General features: G+C 29.6%; 1 long non-coding RNA gene across 1 annotated transcript; it reads left to right on the forward strand.

Annotated features, from left to right (window-relative positions):
* The first annotated feature begins 4,858 nt into the window (after positions 1-4,858).
* Positions 4,859-5,393, forward strand: LOC135922475 (uncharacterized). The gene is made up of 3 exons (XR_010570921.1): positions 4,859-4,978; positions 5,018-5,205; positions 5,245-5,393. It is a non-coding gene; the product is annotated as an uncharacterized LOC135922475 (long non-coding RNA).
* Positions 5,394-19,275: the final 13,882 nt, after the last annotated feature.

Consider the following 19,275-nt stretch of genomic DNA (forward strand, 5'->3'; position numbering starts at 1 on the left):
CTTTTTAATGTGGATATAAATAATCTTGATGATGATAATAACAAAGCGTATGACGCATATAAAATCATGATGCACCTTAATGATGTGCCAATTGAATTACAGATTGACACGGGGTCAAGATTCACAATACTACCAATAAGTGTTGCAAGAAAAATTGGTATTAAAACATTAAAGAAATCGGAAACAAAACTTATGGGCTACGATGGGAGAATTATAAAGGTGTTGGGCACCGTTGACATCAAGGCAAAATATGGAAACAAGACAGAGACCTTGAACATACACGTAGTGCAGAGCAATAAAATACCGCTGTTAGGTAGGACATGGTTAAAAGCGTTTGGCAACATATTAAATCAATTTGTAAACCATGTCGAATAAAATTATGATGATGCAATACAAAAGATGATAAACGAATGTAAAACCAAAGTTGACAAAAAGCATATAAATCGCAGTTATGTTAAACTTTATCTTAAACAGGACGCTATACCAAAAATAATACCGCCAAGACGAGTGCCATATAAACGACATGATTTGTTATCAAAGGAGTTGCAGAAGTGGATCGATGACAAAATAATCGAGCCAGTGGACGACATACGCTGGGCGAGTCCGCTCACACCTGTTTATAAGAGCGATGGTACATTGAGGCTTTGCGTAGACTTCAAGAGCACAATCAATCCAGCACTGGTAGACTTCAAATACCCAATTCCAAGAATCAATGACCTTATATCAAAGCTGTTAAAAGGCAAGAAGTTTACAAAAATAGATTTTATGAATTCTTTCCTTCAAATACCAATTCATAAAGAATCAAGAAATCTTATCACCATATCCACGCATAGAGGCTACTTCAGATTCACCAGACTTCCTTTCGGTTTAAAGACACCATCAGCTATCTTTCAGCAGACTATGGATAAAATTTTAGGTGATTTAAAAGACGTTATTTTCTACATTGATGACTTATTAATTACTGGTGATGATGACGAAAAACACATGAAAAACATAAAATTGGTTTTTGACAGAATCTCAAAATATGGACTAATACCTAATTTTACGAAGAGTATATTTTTCAAGAAAGAAATACGATTTCTAGGACACGACATCGATGATAAGGGGATTCATCCGAATGGAGAAAAGATAAAGGCCATTACGGACATGCCAGTACCAACAACTAAAGAAGAACTAGCAACGTTTTTGGGCATGGCTAGTTATTACCGAAAATTTTTATGTAATTTTGCGGATTTAGCGGATCCATTATACAAGATAGTAAATAAAGAAAAATTTTTGTGGAATGACGTACATCAAAGATGTTATGATGATTTGAAGAATCTAATTAGTACACCACCATCGTTAAATTATTACAATCCAGATTTGCCGATAGGTATAGCGACGTATGCTTCGTAAAAAGGTTTAGGTGCTGTATTATTTCATATAGAAGGAAATGGCAAGGAGATGCCTATAGCATACGCATCGAGAACTTTATTGAAAGCAGAAATTAACTATACAAATATCGAGAGAGAGGCTTTAGCAATAGTATATGCAGTGAAGAAGTTTCAGGAGTACCTCATAGGCTCCAAATTCGTCATTATAACCGACCAGAAGCCACTCGTGTACATATTTACAAAAGGATTAAAAGATAACACGTCAATATCGATGAGATTGCAAAAGTGGAATTTGGCTATGGGAGCTTACGATTTCACGATAGTTCACAGAGCTGGTAAACGCAATACAGTACCAGACTGTTTATCAAGATTACCACAAAGAAATACTGAAGAGTGTATACAAAATATAGAAAATAATGAGATTACTAGTGATTTATGGGACATACCAATTAACTTTCAAAGAATAGTGAAAGAAACAAACGATGATGATGAATTAATGGAAGTAATAAATAACATCAAACATGGGGAAGATATAAAAAACAAAACATACAAGAATATGGAAATGGAGTTGAGTTTGATAAAGAATTGCCTTTTTAAAGAAAACCGAATCATAATACAGAAGAAAATGAGAAATGAGATGTTAAAAGATTTACACAAAGGACATTCAGGCGCAGGCAAGATAAAATTATTGGCGAAAGATTATTTATGGTGGCCTGGTATTAATGCAGATGTAGATCAAGAGGTAAAAGAGTGTGAAGAATGTAACAAATGGGCAGACAATCCACACAATATACAAAATCCATGGAGAATCGCGACTAAAATTTTTGAACGAGTACATATTGACTTTGCACAGTTCAGATATAATGATTACATGATATTTGTGGATGCGTATAGCAAATTTCCAATAATAAAGAGAATGAAAAATATTACAATCTACTGTGAAAGAACTGATGAGAATAATAAGTCTATTTGGAATACCATATAACATCGTGACGGATAATGGCACCAATTTCACTAGTCACCTATTTAAAAAGTTTTGTGAGGATCATGGAATAAAACATATTTTGACTGCTCCACATCATCAACAATCCAATCTTCAATGCGAACGTATGATTAAATCAATGAAAATGAGCTTGAAGAGAAATGTGGAGAATAACACAAAAGTTAACGCTGACATAGCTTTAGAAAATTTTTTGTTTAATTATCGAAATACTCCAAATGCGACGACAAATATGATACCAAGCAAATTAATGTTTTCAAGAAGTATAAGGACAAAATGGGATTTGGTTAAACCTATGGAGGAAAAAGATAACGTATTAAATCGAAAAATAACAGAAACGAGAAATACCAACGTAGGAGATCAAATTTGGTATAAAACGTTCAAGGAAAACATGTGGGATAAAGGAGTAGTGATGCATAAAGATGTGGAAATTTATCATACAAAATAGATACTCGACATAATATAATAAGAAGACATTTGGATCAAATAAAAATAAGATCGACAAGTAATGATTATACGACGAGTGAACGAGTAGAGGGGGAAGAGGTCAGGAGCAAAATCAAAATCAAGATAAAAAGAAAGAACAAGATCAAGTTCAAGTTCAAAGCCAGTTACGAGATCGAAATAAAAAAAGTATTCAAGAGCCAAGTCGACAATACAATTTGAGACCGAAGAAATTCATTGATTATAAATAAACTATATAAAATAAAATATAATTTTTTTAGTTAAATTTGATGTTAGAACGAAAAGGTACATGGACTTGGAATAAATAAAGAACTTAGGGATTACCTCAATATACGATACGAATGATGGGTACGATGAAGGGGGAAACTAAAAGAGAAGGAAATGTTATATTGTGGAAATAATTTAAATAAAATCACTCGAGGTGATAATGAAATATTTTATGTAAAAGTTAAAATCGATTTAAATGTAAAAGTAAAAATCAATTTAAAGGTAAAAAGTTAAAAATGATTTATAACGATAAAATGTAAATAAATTATATTTGAAAGACATATCTGTAGGATATTAATGTATTATAATTTTTTTGTATATATTGTTATGTTTTTTTGTTATATGATAGTTTTTGAAATTTATATGTTATAATAAAAAAGATAAATTAAATTTGTGTGTTTTAAATGTTTAAAAAATGTGTTAACTTAAAATTATAAAATCTCATCCTTATCACCTATCCGAGAAATCGTAAAATTCTTATAAATATTATTTTTAAAAACAATTAAAACTTCATGTAATAACAAATCCTGAAGGTATTTTTTTTCTTTTTCACCATCAATCCAACGATTTTTAAAATAGGCATGAGAAATAGTTGCCAAAAATGCACTTTTAAAATTGTTATCAAAATCATATATATTTTTAAATCTTTTATTTAAATAATTTTCTATGGCAACAGCTAATGGTTTGCAAAATTGTAGATTGGTTTGAATTAAATTTGTAATTTTTTTTAACGACATTTAAAATTGGAGCTGATTCTCCATAATAGCAGTTGATTTCACTCTGTATTTTGTCAATCGCTATAGCCAATAGGGCCATTATATTGCAATATTCTTTTAAATATTGAATTTCAATATCTCCTAATTTAGGAAATTCTAATTTTTGACATAATTTAGGAAGTTCGCCTTTAAATTTTAATAAACTATGAAGACTATCATACAAACTATTCCATCTAGTGCAACAAGGTGTAACTAATTGTTTTCCTAAAACTGCTTTGATAAGTTCGGCAGTTTTAGGCCTATTATTTGCATTCCATAGCATAGTACATTTAGCTATTGCAGGATGATGAATTTTAGAAATGTTAGGAGAATCCTTAATAGCTCTCTCGACATCTGCTGTGGCAATTAGACTTCGAATGTGTTGAGGCAATGTTATTGAGGCTTCTTTAGACCCTTAAATAAACAAATAAATAATTTTATTTGAATAAATTATTTTACTAAATTTACAATATCATAATAAATTTTAACATTGATGTCAAAGTCATTATCTACAGCTTCCATAGAATATCCAAACTCCTTGAAAGCTTTCTTAAAGTTAGAGCCGTTATCTGTAACAGTTGCTATAACTTTTTCGTCAATACCAAAGTCTCAATGAATTTCTTTATTAAGATCATCTTGAAGTACTTCAAAAAATTTGCCATTAAGTATGCTTAGTTTAAATTTGTTGTTATAATTTTCGGTTGAAGAATCATCTGAAGACGAAGATAAACATATTATTCTATTTTCTTCTTCCATAATTTTAAAATAGACAGATATAAAACGATTCAAATATGGTAGTTCTAATTGTTAGCAAATTGCTATATGACTACCAACGTCATATATCAAAAATTATCTTAAAATATCTAAATTTTGATTAAATTTTTCATTTAAATCTTAAAACAATATCATTTTAAATTTTAATACTATTTAAATTAACCAATATAAATTTTTTTAAAAGTATCTGTATCTTTTTGAATACAAAGTTGGTTAAGATACAAATACTTTTAAATAATATGTATCTTAGATATTGGATACAAGATACTTTCCAAAATTTTAAAAAAGATACAAGTATCCGCGATACTGCCCAACCCTGAGAAGCGCTATATATCACGTATCACGTAAAGAGTATATTAATTTGAAATATTTTTCTTTTGCAGTAGAGGTGGCCAAATCAGTTTGGAGAAATCTAAGAGATTGCTTTATGAGGGAACATAAAAACTATAGAGCCACGGATTCAGTGTACCAATTTGGAAAAAAACAAATCCTGTTATAGCTAAAATTGATGAAGCAAATATTGCTAGCAATGTATGAGCAAAGGAGTGGTAATGAAAATTATCAATAGATGGTAAATATACTAATTTTTTTAAGTTTTATTATTACATAGCTATTGAAATCCCCTGCATAGAGACAAGTAGTGAAGCTACAATTTTAAGGAAAGATTGTAATCATATTTTATATAAATAATATTATATATATTTAGCATCACCATCAACTAGTATAGGATCAAATTTATCTTGCAAAAAATTAATTAAAAAGAGGGATATTGATCAAGGTAATTTGCATCATTTGTAAATATATTTATAATTTTAAACTAGATCTATATGAGAAAATTCTTGAAATAGAAAAAAATAAAAGAAAATAGATTTTCAACAAACTCTTGGATTAATGTCATGCTTGAGCAAACCTTTGCAAAAAGATTTGAAATTGGAAAGAAAAAACTTATTAAAATTATTTTTGATTTATTGTTAAATTATTAAAGTGATAATGAATAAAAAATATTATATTGCATTGTTTTTATATCTTTGAAGAGCTTTTTATTATTTTAATCATATTTAAGACACATAATAAATAAACTTTTTTTTTATTAAATAATTACAAATCAATATAAAAAAAATAGAGTAATATTTTTAAAATTTATTAAATTATAAAGCTATAATTGCCATGATAATTTATTTCTATAAAAATATTCAGAAAGGGCATCTCTAATATCTTTAGAAACCTTTGAGGGGTTTTTTATAGATTGAGGATTCCATAAATAATTATTTTGTTTAGGATCTTGAGTCTCCTTGGGGTGGAGATCTATGTTTTCTTTATCAATAACCAAATTGTGTAATAGTGCATAAGTTTTTATAATTGTTTCGTTATTGGTGGCATTGGTATCCAAGGCTCGATCAAGAATACACCCTTTAGATGCCAATATGCCAAAGGTGCATTCCACTATTCTTCTGGCCCTTGAAAGGCGATGGATAGTTACATCATGTTCCCAAATATCTAAGCAATTTTGATTATACAATAAAATTAAAACTTATCAATTTTTCTTCTACTGATGATTTATAAGAAAATTAGTTTTTTTACCATTAGTTTTGATTTAATATGGGTTAAAATATAATAAAAGGTTTAGGAATAATTTCAAAGTTGTATAGATACCTTTTTTAAAAAAATAAAAATATGCTTGTCGCAACTACTATGAATGCTATGTCGCTCACTACACATTAGCTGCTCTGTCGTTTAATGTCGTGTTGTGTTTGTCGTGTCACTGTAGCTCTCTACTGTAAATGCACCCTTTACTTAAAAAATTAAATTTATACAAAAAAAATATTTATTTTTTTCCTACAATATATAATATAAATAAAACTACACAACAAGAATATATAATAAGGTAAAATCTTTTAATTTAAAAATTTAACTATAATATAATTAAAATTATACAAAAATAATATATTATATATATGATAGCATCTTTTTGTAACAATTTTTTATTTATTTTTAGCAAAAATCGATTTTCAAAATTTTGATCAGACAAACAGGAGCATTTAGTGCTCAAAAAAGCTTTCGCCATGCTAAATATACCTTCAATTGGCGCAGAGGATAGGAGAGTTGTATTATATTTAATAAATAAAAAATTTAATCCGGGGAATTTATTAAAAATATTTAAAGAATTATCTTTATTTTGAAAAAAGCTTAATAGATCCTCTTCACAAGAATCTTCATTCATTTCCTCATCAAAAAAATTAAACTTTATCAGGGAATATTCTGGTATGTGTGTTGGATAAAGGAATTAAGTATGCTCTTTCTTTATCAATATCTTCTCTCAAACTGGAAATAAGTTCAAGCATTCTTCCTTTGTTGACCTCTAATTTTATCCATGGCAAATTTAAATAGCGGATGAATTATTGTGGATAGTATATATTCATCTTTATAGATGTGTTTGAATCTATTGAAAATAATAGATAATCAAATAAGAAATTGCATGCAATATTTGAACTGATACCTTTTATCTATGCTTTCCAGGATTGAATTAATGAGCGGCTTACAAAACTTGAAATTATTTAGAGCTTTTTCTTTAAGTTTTAATATTATAATATTTATCGTGGAAGTGAGATATCCCAAATTCATTTTTTATTCGTTCTCTAAAATTGAAATAGCCATAGCAATCGGTTCCATAACCTATAAAATTATATATATGCTTATATCATATTTCTTAATTAACACTAACTGCTAAAATAGAGTTGATATTCAAATATCAAAAAATTTTATTTAAGTTATCTCTAAAATTATATCTATCTTTGTGAAATATCGCTGGTATCTATACATATACATAAAAATTACAATTTGAATAATAAATATGAAAATAGTTTTACCAAAATAAAAATAAGAACAAGTAAATCTGAATATAAAATAAGTTTTTTTACAAAAATAAAGATAATAATATAAGAAATTGAATTTTCGTTTAAGATTAAGAATTTGACTAGTCAACATTCTCCCTCTTCTAAGAAGCTTTCCTATAATTTCATGTAAGCTGTCATTGAGAGCTTGTTGACCAAATGGTTCATCAATTTGACTGTTCACGTTGTTGCTTAAGTCACATTTGTTATCATTTGCTTGTCTATATCGCATTTTATTTCACACGTTGGTCTTTCCAAATCGTTTTTGAGTTTGTACGTTGGTTTGTTCAAATCGTTAGCTTGATATCCTTATCGTTAGTTGTTTTCATCAATCGTTGTTTCGTCATATAACTTTACTTGTGGTACTCCTTTGTTATTATTATCAATTTTAAAAATTGTTATCATCACCAATAAGTCATGAATAATTTGGAATAATAATTGAACAAATTGGATATTATAATAAGTGAATTATCGGAATATAATATATAGAATAAAATTAAATTGATTAAGTTAAATAATCGAATATTGGAATGATAAATCAATAAGATTATTATATCATATTTTCAATGTTCAATTTATTTTTGCATTTAAGTGTTAAATATTTATTTTACATATATTTTTATATATTAAGATATATAATCTTTTAAATAAGATTATGTTTAATACGGGTTGGTCTAGAAATAGGTATTACATTATTTTTATTTATGGTATTGGTATTTATGTCCACACTTCCCTCCTTAAAAGAATTATTAGAGTTAGTATCATAATTTAAAAATATATTGTAACAATCCCATTTTCTTAATAGATTTAAATGTCTTCTTATAATACCTTTATCTGTTTTAACTTGAAACATCATGTCTATGTTATCTCTATCTTCATTTAATTCTAGCGGTTTTAATAAGTCTCATTTAATTCTTATGTCGCGATTAAACATTCTTTTAGAAGGTGCAACTCCCGTTGTATCATTTGGTGTGTTTTTATAATTGAATAAAAATTTGTCAAGTCAAGTATCTAAGTCAATCTTTATATCTTTGTAATGTGTGTCTTAAACGTTCTCACCATACATTCCACCTAGCCATTAGACTGCTTCTGGTATTTGGAAGTAAGTAAATGTTTGATACCATAATCATTGCAAAATTTCTCAAAATCATTTTATCAAGTTAGTGCCATTATCAGTAACTATGATTTCAGGTATTACGAATAGAGATGTGGCTTTAAAAAATTCTTTTAATGTAATTTCATTTGTAATATTTTTTACAGGAACAATAATTGGAAATTTTCTCTAGGCATCGACTATTATCAACCAATTTTTTGTGAAAAGCGGACGCGCATAATCTATGTGTGTCCTTTCAAATGGTTTGGTTGTCGAAACCCATGATTTTTTAATATCTTTTTAGGATTGTCATGATATATATTACAGTCGTCACAACTTTTTACTTCCATCTCAATGTCATTATTCATACCAGACCACCACATGTGATCTTTGACTAAAGATTTGATTTTTCCTGCTCCCTTCATGTAAAGACTGCAGTATGTTTTTTCTCATACTAGACAGAATTATGATTTTGTAATTTTTGTAAAGACAATCTTTAATTATACTTAATTTCAATTCAATGTTTTTATAAATCTTATTTTTTATAGGCTCATTGTTCTTAATATCATTGATGACTTGTGTTATTTCAATATCTTTATAAATTTTGTCACATATTTTATTAAAGTTAATAAGTATATCTCCAAAGTCATATATAATTGTGATATTTTTAACAATTTCATCGTTACTTTTTTGTGGTAATCTTGAAAATCAGGAACAACATTGTATTTTCCGGCTTTATACTTTATGTTGAAATCATAACCTTCTAATGTTATATGCCATTTTTGAAGTCTTAAGGACATAGTACTGTTATCCTTAAGTCTTTTAGTAAAAATATGGACTAAAGGTTTTGTAAATTTAGTCTCGATGTATTCCTGGTTTCTCATAGCAAACATAATTGCGAAAGCCTCACGCTCAATATTGGTGTAATTCATTTCGGATTTTAATGATATTCTCGACCCAAAAGCTATTGGTTTTTCTTTGCCATCTTTTTCAGTATGAAATAATTTAGCTCCTAAACCATATTTAGATGCATCAGTTGCAATTCCGATAAGTAATTCAGGATTAAAATAAGGCAAAACTGGAGGGAGACTAATCAAGGTCTTTAAATCATTAAAACTTCTAGAGTATTCTAAGTTCCCATTTTCCTTTGTTAACAATTTTATATAAAAAAGCAGCATTCTCTGCAAAGTTGTTAAAAGTTTTCTATAGAAACCAGCCATTCCTAGAAATGTCAATAATTTAGCAGCTGGTTTTGGTTCTGGCATATTTATTTATTGCTTCAATTTTGTCATAGTTTGCATGAATCCCCTTGGCGTCAATATCATGACCCAGGAACCTTACTTCGTTTTTAAAAAATAAGCTTTTGGCCAAATTAAATACTAACCCATAAGATAATATCTTTTCGAACACCTTTTTGATGTTGTTTAAATGAGTTTCATCATTATTTCCAGTTATAAGTAAATCGTCAATGTATGACATCTTTCATATCACCGAACATCTGATCAATAATTTGTTGAAAGATTGCAGATGAGGTCTTTAGCCCAAAAGGAAGTCTTGTAAATTAGTAGTATCTCTTGTGTGGATATTGTCAAAAGATTTCTGCAACTTTTATCAATGGGAATCTGTAGAAACGCATTTTTGAAATCTATCTTTATAAATTTCTTGCCCCGAAAGTTTAGCTATTAAGTTGTTTATTCGTGGAAGTGGATATTTGAAATCTTCTAGAACTAGATATATAGTGTCTTTGAAATCAGCGCAAAGTTGCTCCCTTCATCCTTGTAGACGGCGGTTACAAGACTTTTGCCCATCGAACATCTTTAACCTCAATGATTTTTTCTTGTATCCATCTATTAGGTTTTTGCATTTGGTATACATCTTGGTGGTAGAATTTTGGGTTGGGCATCTCTTCATATGTATAGTTTGACATTTGCTTTGTTAACTGGTCTTGTCATAATCGTTTAAAGAATCTTGTATTTTTTGGTTATAGATTTTCAAGGATATATTTTTTCTTTATTGAGTTTGTAGCGATGTTCAATAGATATATTATTTTTTTAATCGATTATATATTTCATTGGAATGTTTTTTTTGTATTATTATTTTTGTTTATTTTTTATTAGTTTATAATATAATAGTATATTATAAAAAAAAAATTATCATTTTTTTTATAATTTGTGGGTTAAAAGATTTTATGTGTCAAATAAAGAATAAGTAAAAAAGAAAATTAGAAAGAAGGGCACATTATATATATATAGATTAATTTAAAACTCCCAAACCTGTGAAAATGTAATATTGGTGGCCAAGACTGATCTGCGATCTCTTTTGTGAATAAAATCTGTAATATCGGAATTAATACAAAGGCCATAAGGGCAGGTTTGCATAAGCGCAATTTGGAGGATTAATATATAGGCCCTAAGAGCAGGTTTGCGTAAGAGCAAATTGGAGGATTGTAGTAGCACAAATAGGAGACTTCACAATAACACCGGTTACACGGAAGTGCTACCCATTTTATTCCGTAAATCAGTTACACGGAAGTGCTGCCCATTTTTTTCCGTAAACCAATTACACGGAAGTGCTGCCCATTTTTTTCCGTAAACCAATTACACGGAAGTGCTGCCCATTTTTCCCTTAAACCAGTTACACAAAAGTGCTGCCCATTTTTTTTTGTTAATATATAAAAGCCATAATATATGTGAATTATATAACTTGAAGACACGGATTGGACAACCTCTTATCGGAAATAGGTTTATTTATCTTTCAAAAATTGTCGATGTATATGTATATTGTTGGATTATTTACCATATAAATAATAGCTTATCTTTTAACCTTACAGATAGTTAAAATTTTATTTTAAAGGTGATAGTTAATTTTTTATAATCAAACATGAAAACATTAAAATTTGTTAAATATTGGGAAATACAGTATAATATTTTTGGAGCGTTAGTGATCTTATTAATATGGATATGTAGTTTAATTTGGGGGTGAAGAATGAGAAGAAGTCGCATCGTAAAAATTAAAGGGCAGACTTTAACCATTGAGGGGCATAATGAGGAGGAGGATATGATGGGTAAAGTAACATGGTTACCGATTCAGGAGTTAATTAATGGGTGGACGGATAGTGATGTGAGCAGACATGTATATGGTTCTGGTAGACAAAATTTTAATAGTAATCAGGTGTTGAGATCCTATAGATAGCCAAGAGAAAACTCTAAGGGAAGGAGAATGGAAATAAAACAGGGAAGGATAAGATGTTTTAATTGCGGTAGACAAGGACATATGGTTCGGGATTGTAGGAAAACTAAATGTTTTGAATGTGCAAAATTTGGACATATACCTCCATACTGTCGGGGAAAACAAGAAAATTTGCGGTGTGCAGGGTGTGGACGATTTTGTCACAATGAAGAGGAGTGCAATTCGAGCAATTATAACACTAGAGGAGGATTTCCGCAGAGAGTAATGGGTCAGAATGCCCCGAATAAATTATTGAGGCGAGAAAATGGAAGGGACGGTTGAATCTATTTTGGAACAAACGGGAGAACAAAAGATAGAATTTAGATGTCGAAAGGGTGGACATGTAGCGAGGAAGTGTGAGAATTGGTGACTATATGATGGCAAAAAATCTACAATACTGGTTGAGGCGGTTAAGAGAAACAAGGAAAGGGCTTTCTAGGGAAAAATGAATAAAGAAGGGCGCGTAAATATGGTACAAGAAGGGATAGTACTTGATCCGTGTCCCAGAGTGGTGATAAATTTAAATGGAAAGATAATTCCCATGTTGTTTGATACGGAACCCGCTATTTCAGTAATTGAATATAATAGATATCAGAGTATTTGGCCGGGGGAGATTATAGAAAATGAAGAGTTAAGAATAAGATAATTTGATGGGACCCTGTTGGTTGCAATGGGGAGGGTGAAAATAGTAGCAACATTGGGGGAAAGGGTTGAAATATTAGATTTGTGGATTATCAATCATAATATAGAAACGGTGTGGGGGTAGAATTGGATCACTAGAATTGGTCCATAGTATAGTTTTAGGGGGGGGGTGTTTCCATGTTGGGGCGTATTTGTACCAAACTAATGAGGAGTATGCCGTTATGACGTTGAATAAGTATGTGTTAATGGAAGTTGAGACCGGGGTTAATAGTAAACTAACGGAGGATAATGGAAGAGATAAATCAAGGGGAGTAATCGGGAGACTCATTGGGGATTAATCGGGGGCAATCACTGGGGAGTAATCGGAGGCACTCTTTGGGGAGTAATCGGAGGAACTCATTTGGGAGTATTGGGAGAGAGATAAGGTAGAAATTCTAGGAGGGAAACAAGAGGAAATTATTTCAAGAGCGAAATAGGTGAAAAGAATTCTATAAGTGAAATAGGGGAAAGAATTTAGGGGTGTAATGAAGGAAAATAATTTTGGAAGGGAAATAAGTAAAAATTACCCAGGAAATATTAGAATATTGTGATATTAAGAGAGGGGAGGAGAAAGAGAAGACTGGGATAAGGGATATATGGCAGCATCGAGAGAATCGAGGGGTAATGAGTGCTGAAACGCGGCGCAGTGAAGAGGAGTTGCTAATTATTAAAGAAAACGGAGGGAAATTGGATATGAAAAATGCAAGAGGGAGTTCGGAGATTAGTACAATATTATTAGGAACTTTTTAATAAAGATTTGGGATGTCTCAGAGATTATGAAGTTATATTAAATTAAAGGATGGTTGTGTTCCAAAATTTTGTGCGTTACGACTGATACCGTTTGAATGGAGAAAGGAAGTATAGAAATGAAATTGGATCAATGGGTACAAAAAGGCATTGTATGTCCTGTAGAATACAGCGAGTGGGCAACACCGTTGATGCCCGTAAAGAAGGTTAATAGAAAACTCCGTCTATGCGCAGATTTTCGGGTTACGTTAAATCCGTGGGTTGTAGAAGTCAAATAACCGTTGCCACGAATAGTTTAAAGGGGAATTATTATTTTTCAAAAGTGATTTCTCTAATGCATATCTGAAACTGCGGGTAAAACTAGGGGTAAATAAATTATTGACTATTACTACACCTAAGGGATTGATTTTGTAGATTGCCATTTTGACTTCATGTCTCAGCTCCTATTTTTCAACGAACATGCCGTGTTTCAGGGAATGGAGGGGGTTTTATACTATATGGACGATGTGTTGGCGACTGGAAGAAATACCGGGATAGCATAAACAAAAATTGGAGGAAGTATTTCGGAGAATAAAAGAAAAAGGATTGCGGGCCAGTGCGGAAAAAAGTGTGCTGGGAGTCAGGGAGGTAACATATCTTAGACACAAAATTACAGGGATGGAGGTGTATTACCATCGATTCGTGGAGGGATTTGCTCGGGTAGCGGCGCCGTTGTATCGATTTCTGAAAAAGTGAAAGAAATTTGAATGAACAGAGGAACAAGAGGCGACCTTCAAAGAGTTGAAATGCAGAATTGGAAAGGATATTTTAGTGTTTTAATAATAAATGATATTGGCCGTGGACGCGTCTAATAGGGGTGTAGGAGGAGTTTTGTTACATTGTGTTGATGAAATAGAAAGGCCATATTATTTTTTTCGAGGATATAGAATAGCAGAGACCAGGTATTTTGTGATAGAGCAGGAAGCGCTAGCCGTCATTTATGGATTAACAAAATGCCGAGAGTATCTAATTGGATGCAGGTTTGTTATTTCACGCACCATAAATCGTTTATACATCTATTCAAAAAGGTCAAGTAATTAATGCTATCGTACCGGTTACAAAGATGATTATTGCTAGTAGTCAGTTTTGTCGCGCAGGTGAAATATCACCGAGGGAAAGAAAATTATTTACGAGACATCTTATCTAGATGTAGAGCGGAGGAGAACGATGGCCGGAATATCCAGAGGAGGGCCGGTCACATGGAAATAGATTAAAGGGTAACTTTAATAAATCGGGAATTGAGACGAATTAAAGCCTGCCTAAGGGAATGGAAAACGTGGAAGGAAGGAGATAAAGCGTTCAAATATATAAAAAAGGAGTTGGCAATAATAGATGAATATCTAGTGTGAGGAAGTCGGAGTGTTATACCGTTCAAATTAAGGGAGACCGTGATGTCGATGATTCATGCTGGAAAGGAATGGAGAGAATGAAACAATGGGGACGGGAATATGTATGGTGGCCGGGAATGAATAAAGATATTGAAAACATCAGCCAAGCTTGTGTTAGATATAATTCCTGGGCGACGATTCCCTGAAAAGAGAGGGAAAGTGTGTGGCCGAAAACAACTCAGCAGTGGGAGCGCATTCACTTGGACTTTTTCGACTTTGAAAATAAGATATATAAGTAGTAGATGCATTTTCAAAGTGGGTGGAGTATGAAGAAGTAAGATGATCCCCCACCCCTTTTCGAAAAAATGGTCAATTATTTTTTGACACCTATAAATTTCAAAAAAAATTTTTATTGCATCAATCTTTAATATATAATATAAAAAAATGTATAATAATATAAACTTTTAAAATATTATTTTTAAATTAATAATTTAGACAAATTAGGGAAATAGAAAGCGAAAGAATTTATAATTTCATCAATATCTAATTTAAATTTTTTACCAATGATAAAATGGCTAAATTATTAAGAAATGGATCTTTCATGGTATTACAAAGTCTTGTTTTAATAATTTAATTTTACTCATGACCCTTTCGGCAGTACCTGAGGTAGTAGAAATGGTTAATAAATCTATAATATATATAAAAGCCTTATCACACTGGGACAGTCACACTTTCACAATTTATAATATATATATTTAAAAAATCGTTAATTTTGCAAAGTGACTGTGGCCCAATCGGCAAGAGCGTCATTTACAAATATGATCGACTTAGGTTCGAATCCCAACAAGAACGTTTTTTTTTAATCTGGCAAAATGAATTTTTTTTTTCTTAAACTGGCTAAGGTAATCAAATAGAAGATACGATTCAAAGTTTATAGTTACTTTAAAATTAAAACTATTAAATAGGTATTTCTTATATTTAAAAATTTTTAATATTCTTTTAAAAAATATTCGTCCAATTAGATTCCTGCAAAAGATAATTAAATGCACTCAATACACACCTAATATTATACCTATTCCTGAATATTTAGATCAGTAGAAGTTTAAATGCATCAAGTACCAATTCAAGAGAGATTTATTTAAATACTATCTAAATTCTTGAATTTATGTATAATTTAAAATTTTATGCCATTATATTGTGGAATCAAAATTATCTCCTTTATTTGATGAGGGATGAAACAGAAATATTCCTATCTTAGGTATTTAAAAATTTATACCATTATATTGGGGAATCAAAATTTTCTCCTTTATTTGATAAGGGATAAATCAGAAATTTTCCTATCTTAGGTGTTATTTAAAGATTTATATTTATTTGAGGTTATTCTAAAATTTTCCATTATTTTTATAAAATATGTTAATGAAGTATATATTTGGTAATTTTAATTTATGTACACAATTAAAAAATCTTTTAAATTAAATTTTTATTCATTTGTATTTGTAATTTATAATCTAAAAATTATTCTTGCTAGATGAGAGTTTTGTGTTAAAACCCTTAAGAAGGATCCATTCCATATTGAATTTTATACAACTATATATAATTAGGTAAATTTTATGCATAAATAAATATTTGCATCTCTCTTATCTTTTCTGAAAATTTAGCCTTTCGACATGCATTCCATAGTTTTGCATATTTTCTCATAACTTCATAATTTAATTGTAGAAGGTATGTTTTCATAACTTATTATAACATTTTTGATTAAATGTATAACCTTTTTGTTTTACTTATATATAATTTGTCCATGAATAATAACCTCCTATTATATCTTTTTATTTATTCTATTATAATTTAACAACAATGTATTTGTTAAGTAGTTGTAATTGTTTTTTTTATTCTCCTTTAAACTATTTGTTTTGGTAATGACATTCAAATTTTAAATTGTTTTTCTTTTTTTGTTAACGACATCGAACCATACAAATTCTAATTGTTAATGACATTATACAAGTTGCAATTTATTTCGAAAGGTCATTTTGTTACTTACGGAGATAATTTAAATTAAATATTTTATAAAAAACGATTTTTTTTTGTATTTTCAGTGAAAAATAAATTTGATTCTTTAATAAAATAAACTTGGTTCATGAATTTATTAAAATATATCATGGGATTTTTTGAAAAATAAACCTGATTCTTATTATTCCTCCGAATATTATATTGAACTTTCAGAAAACAACAGTCTTAAATTTATATTTTGTAACTAAGTAATAAATCATTTGAAAGGGTGGTGGTTTGTTTGAATTTTAAATTAGGATGAACATATTTTCAGCATGTTACTTTAATGTATTCATTTCATATAATTACCAGGAGCTAACCAGTAGAATGATGGGTAAATCAGATGTTTCCCCTTCATTTGATGATAATTTTGAAAAATTTTCCCAATATAAAATGGCAAAAAAAATATGTATAGCCAGATTTAATTCTTATAAACACCTTACATCAGACCTATTTCTCTGGATCCAAGGCAAAAAAAAATTATTCTGGGTTCTCCTGGGTTTGGGAAATATTTTTCACAATTAATATGAACTTGGACGTAGCTTGGAGAAACATTTTTAAATTAATATAGTATTAGATTCCAGTAATTTTAGATATGGGCTAGAAATTGGTCTGAAAATTTCTTTTGAAGACATGGCCAGGCCTGATCAAAAACCAAGGCTTATGCAACTTTCATATTCTGATTGTATTTTTAAATGCATTGTGACTTTTTATATATTTTATTTCAGTTCTCAACTACAAAAATTATTATGGTCTTTGGCGGGTTTGAGAAAAATTTCTCAAGTATGTGAACCTGGTGGAATTTTTTTTTAATATTAGGCATAGGTGTAATATTTAACACAAAATATTTATATGGCCCTCAGGTAAAAGTTAATTAAAATATATTTTCATTCAAAAATAGTTCACTCTTAGTCTTAATGGGTTGGTCTTGGTCTGAAGTAGGGGTGAGCTGAGTTAAAATAGAATAAAAAATAGATATGGTTTTTAAAGCTTTACTTATCTCCAGATTTGGGAAAAAATTTTGAAAATTACTATGGGTTGGCCAGGTTTGAGAAAATTTTTTTATAAAATTATTATGGGTTAGGCTGGGCTTGGAATTTATTTTTATAAATTATATTGGGCTGGGCTTGGGGGAAATTTTAAAAATTATTATGAGTTTGGACTCTTGAAAATTTTTTTATTATTAACTTTGGGTCAGACATTGGCCTAAAACAAATTTTTTTGCAGGCCTGGGCTCGGCCTGATCAAAAAAACAAGGCCCATGAAAATCTTATTTTGATTGTATTTTTAAATTCATTATGATTATTTAAATATTTTATTTTAGTTCCAACTACCAAAATTTTATGATCTTTCATTTACTTGGAAGAATTTTTCAAACTTATGGCTTTGTATTGCCTGGGAATTTTTTAAAATATTAAATATTAGGTATAAGTGATCAGTAATATTTAACAAATAATATTAGTATTATTAAGTAAAAGCTTTAAATTTATTTTTACTCAAACCATAGTATTTACCCATAGTTTTAATGGATTAAACCTGGCCTGAGGGGGGGGGGGTAAAAAGAATAAAAATTGGACATTATTTTCAAATAACAGCTAACAACTATCATAAAAATAAAATTCTCATTCCCCGTCATTTTTGACGGGCTATCTTCTAGTATTTATATAAAATTGTTAAATTAGGGAAAGCAGAAAAATTTTAAAGTAGACGATAAGATAAAATAAACGAATAGTTTTTCCAATCTGATAGCAAGGCGAACTCGAATTTGGTTGGATGCGCTAAGACCGGCAATGCAAAGAAGGGAACGGACGAAGACGAAGTTTAATCCGAATTTATGGTAGGATAGACCGTTTTGGCGAAAATGTATGAGGGTAATAAAAAATGGGAGTTCAGAGTGATTGTGGAGAATATGGGGTGCAAAGTAAATAGAGTAGTGTGGGCCGAAGGAAGAGAGGATCAGCTCCGCAGACGAATATGGCCTGAAGAGTTGAGGGGGTTTTAAGGGGTGTAAGGCGTTAGTAAGTAACTCCTGTCTTTAAGTCGCCAATATATGTAATGATATGTAGCTTATATCAGTAATAAACTATATTTATTTTTCATTTAAATAACAAATTATAATATTTTATAAAAAAAAATTAAAATATTAAATTAAATAAAAAATGCTTTAAGAATTTAATTTATTTATGTTTTATATGTATGGCGCTACATATCATTTATTTTTACATTGTTTTATATTTTAGAATTAAAAATAAAATAATAATATATTAAAACCACAATATTATAAATAAAATACTAACAATTTATACTCTTTAATATGTTTAAAAATTGTTTTACATATAAAACTAACTATATTAATAAAATAAAATATCGTACAAAGCGAGAAGAAAATAAAAAGTAAAAAGAGTCTAGGATAGCTCTTTGGAAAGTAAACTAATATAATATTTGAAATTATTTTTAAGCCTTCACTACGAATCTTATGAACGAGATATTTTAATACTAATCTAATCCATCGTAAAAATTACTACGATATAAGATTTAAAATAATTTCAGAATAAATTGAGCTTTAGACAAGATTATTTTTATTGTAA

The sequence above is a fragment of the Gordionus sp. m RMFG-2023 genome, chromosome 1 (genome assembly GCF_954871325.1).
Source record: "Gordionus sp. m RMFG-2023 chromosome 1, tfGorSpeb1-WG-v2, whole genome shotgun sequence".
In the NCBI taxonomy this organism is placed as follows: domain Eukaryota; kingdom Metazoa; phylum Nematomorpha; class Gordioida; order Chordodea; family Parachordodidae; genus Gordionus; species Gordionus sp. m RMFG-2023.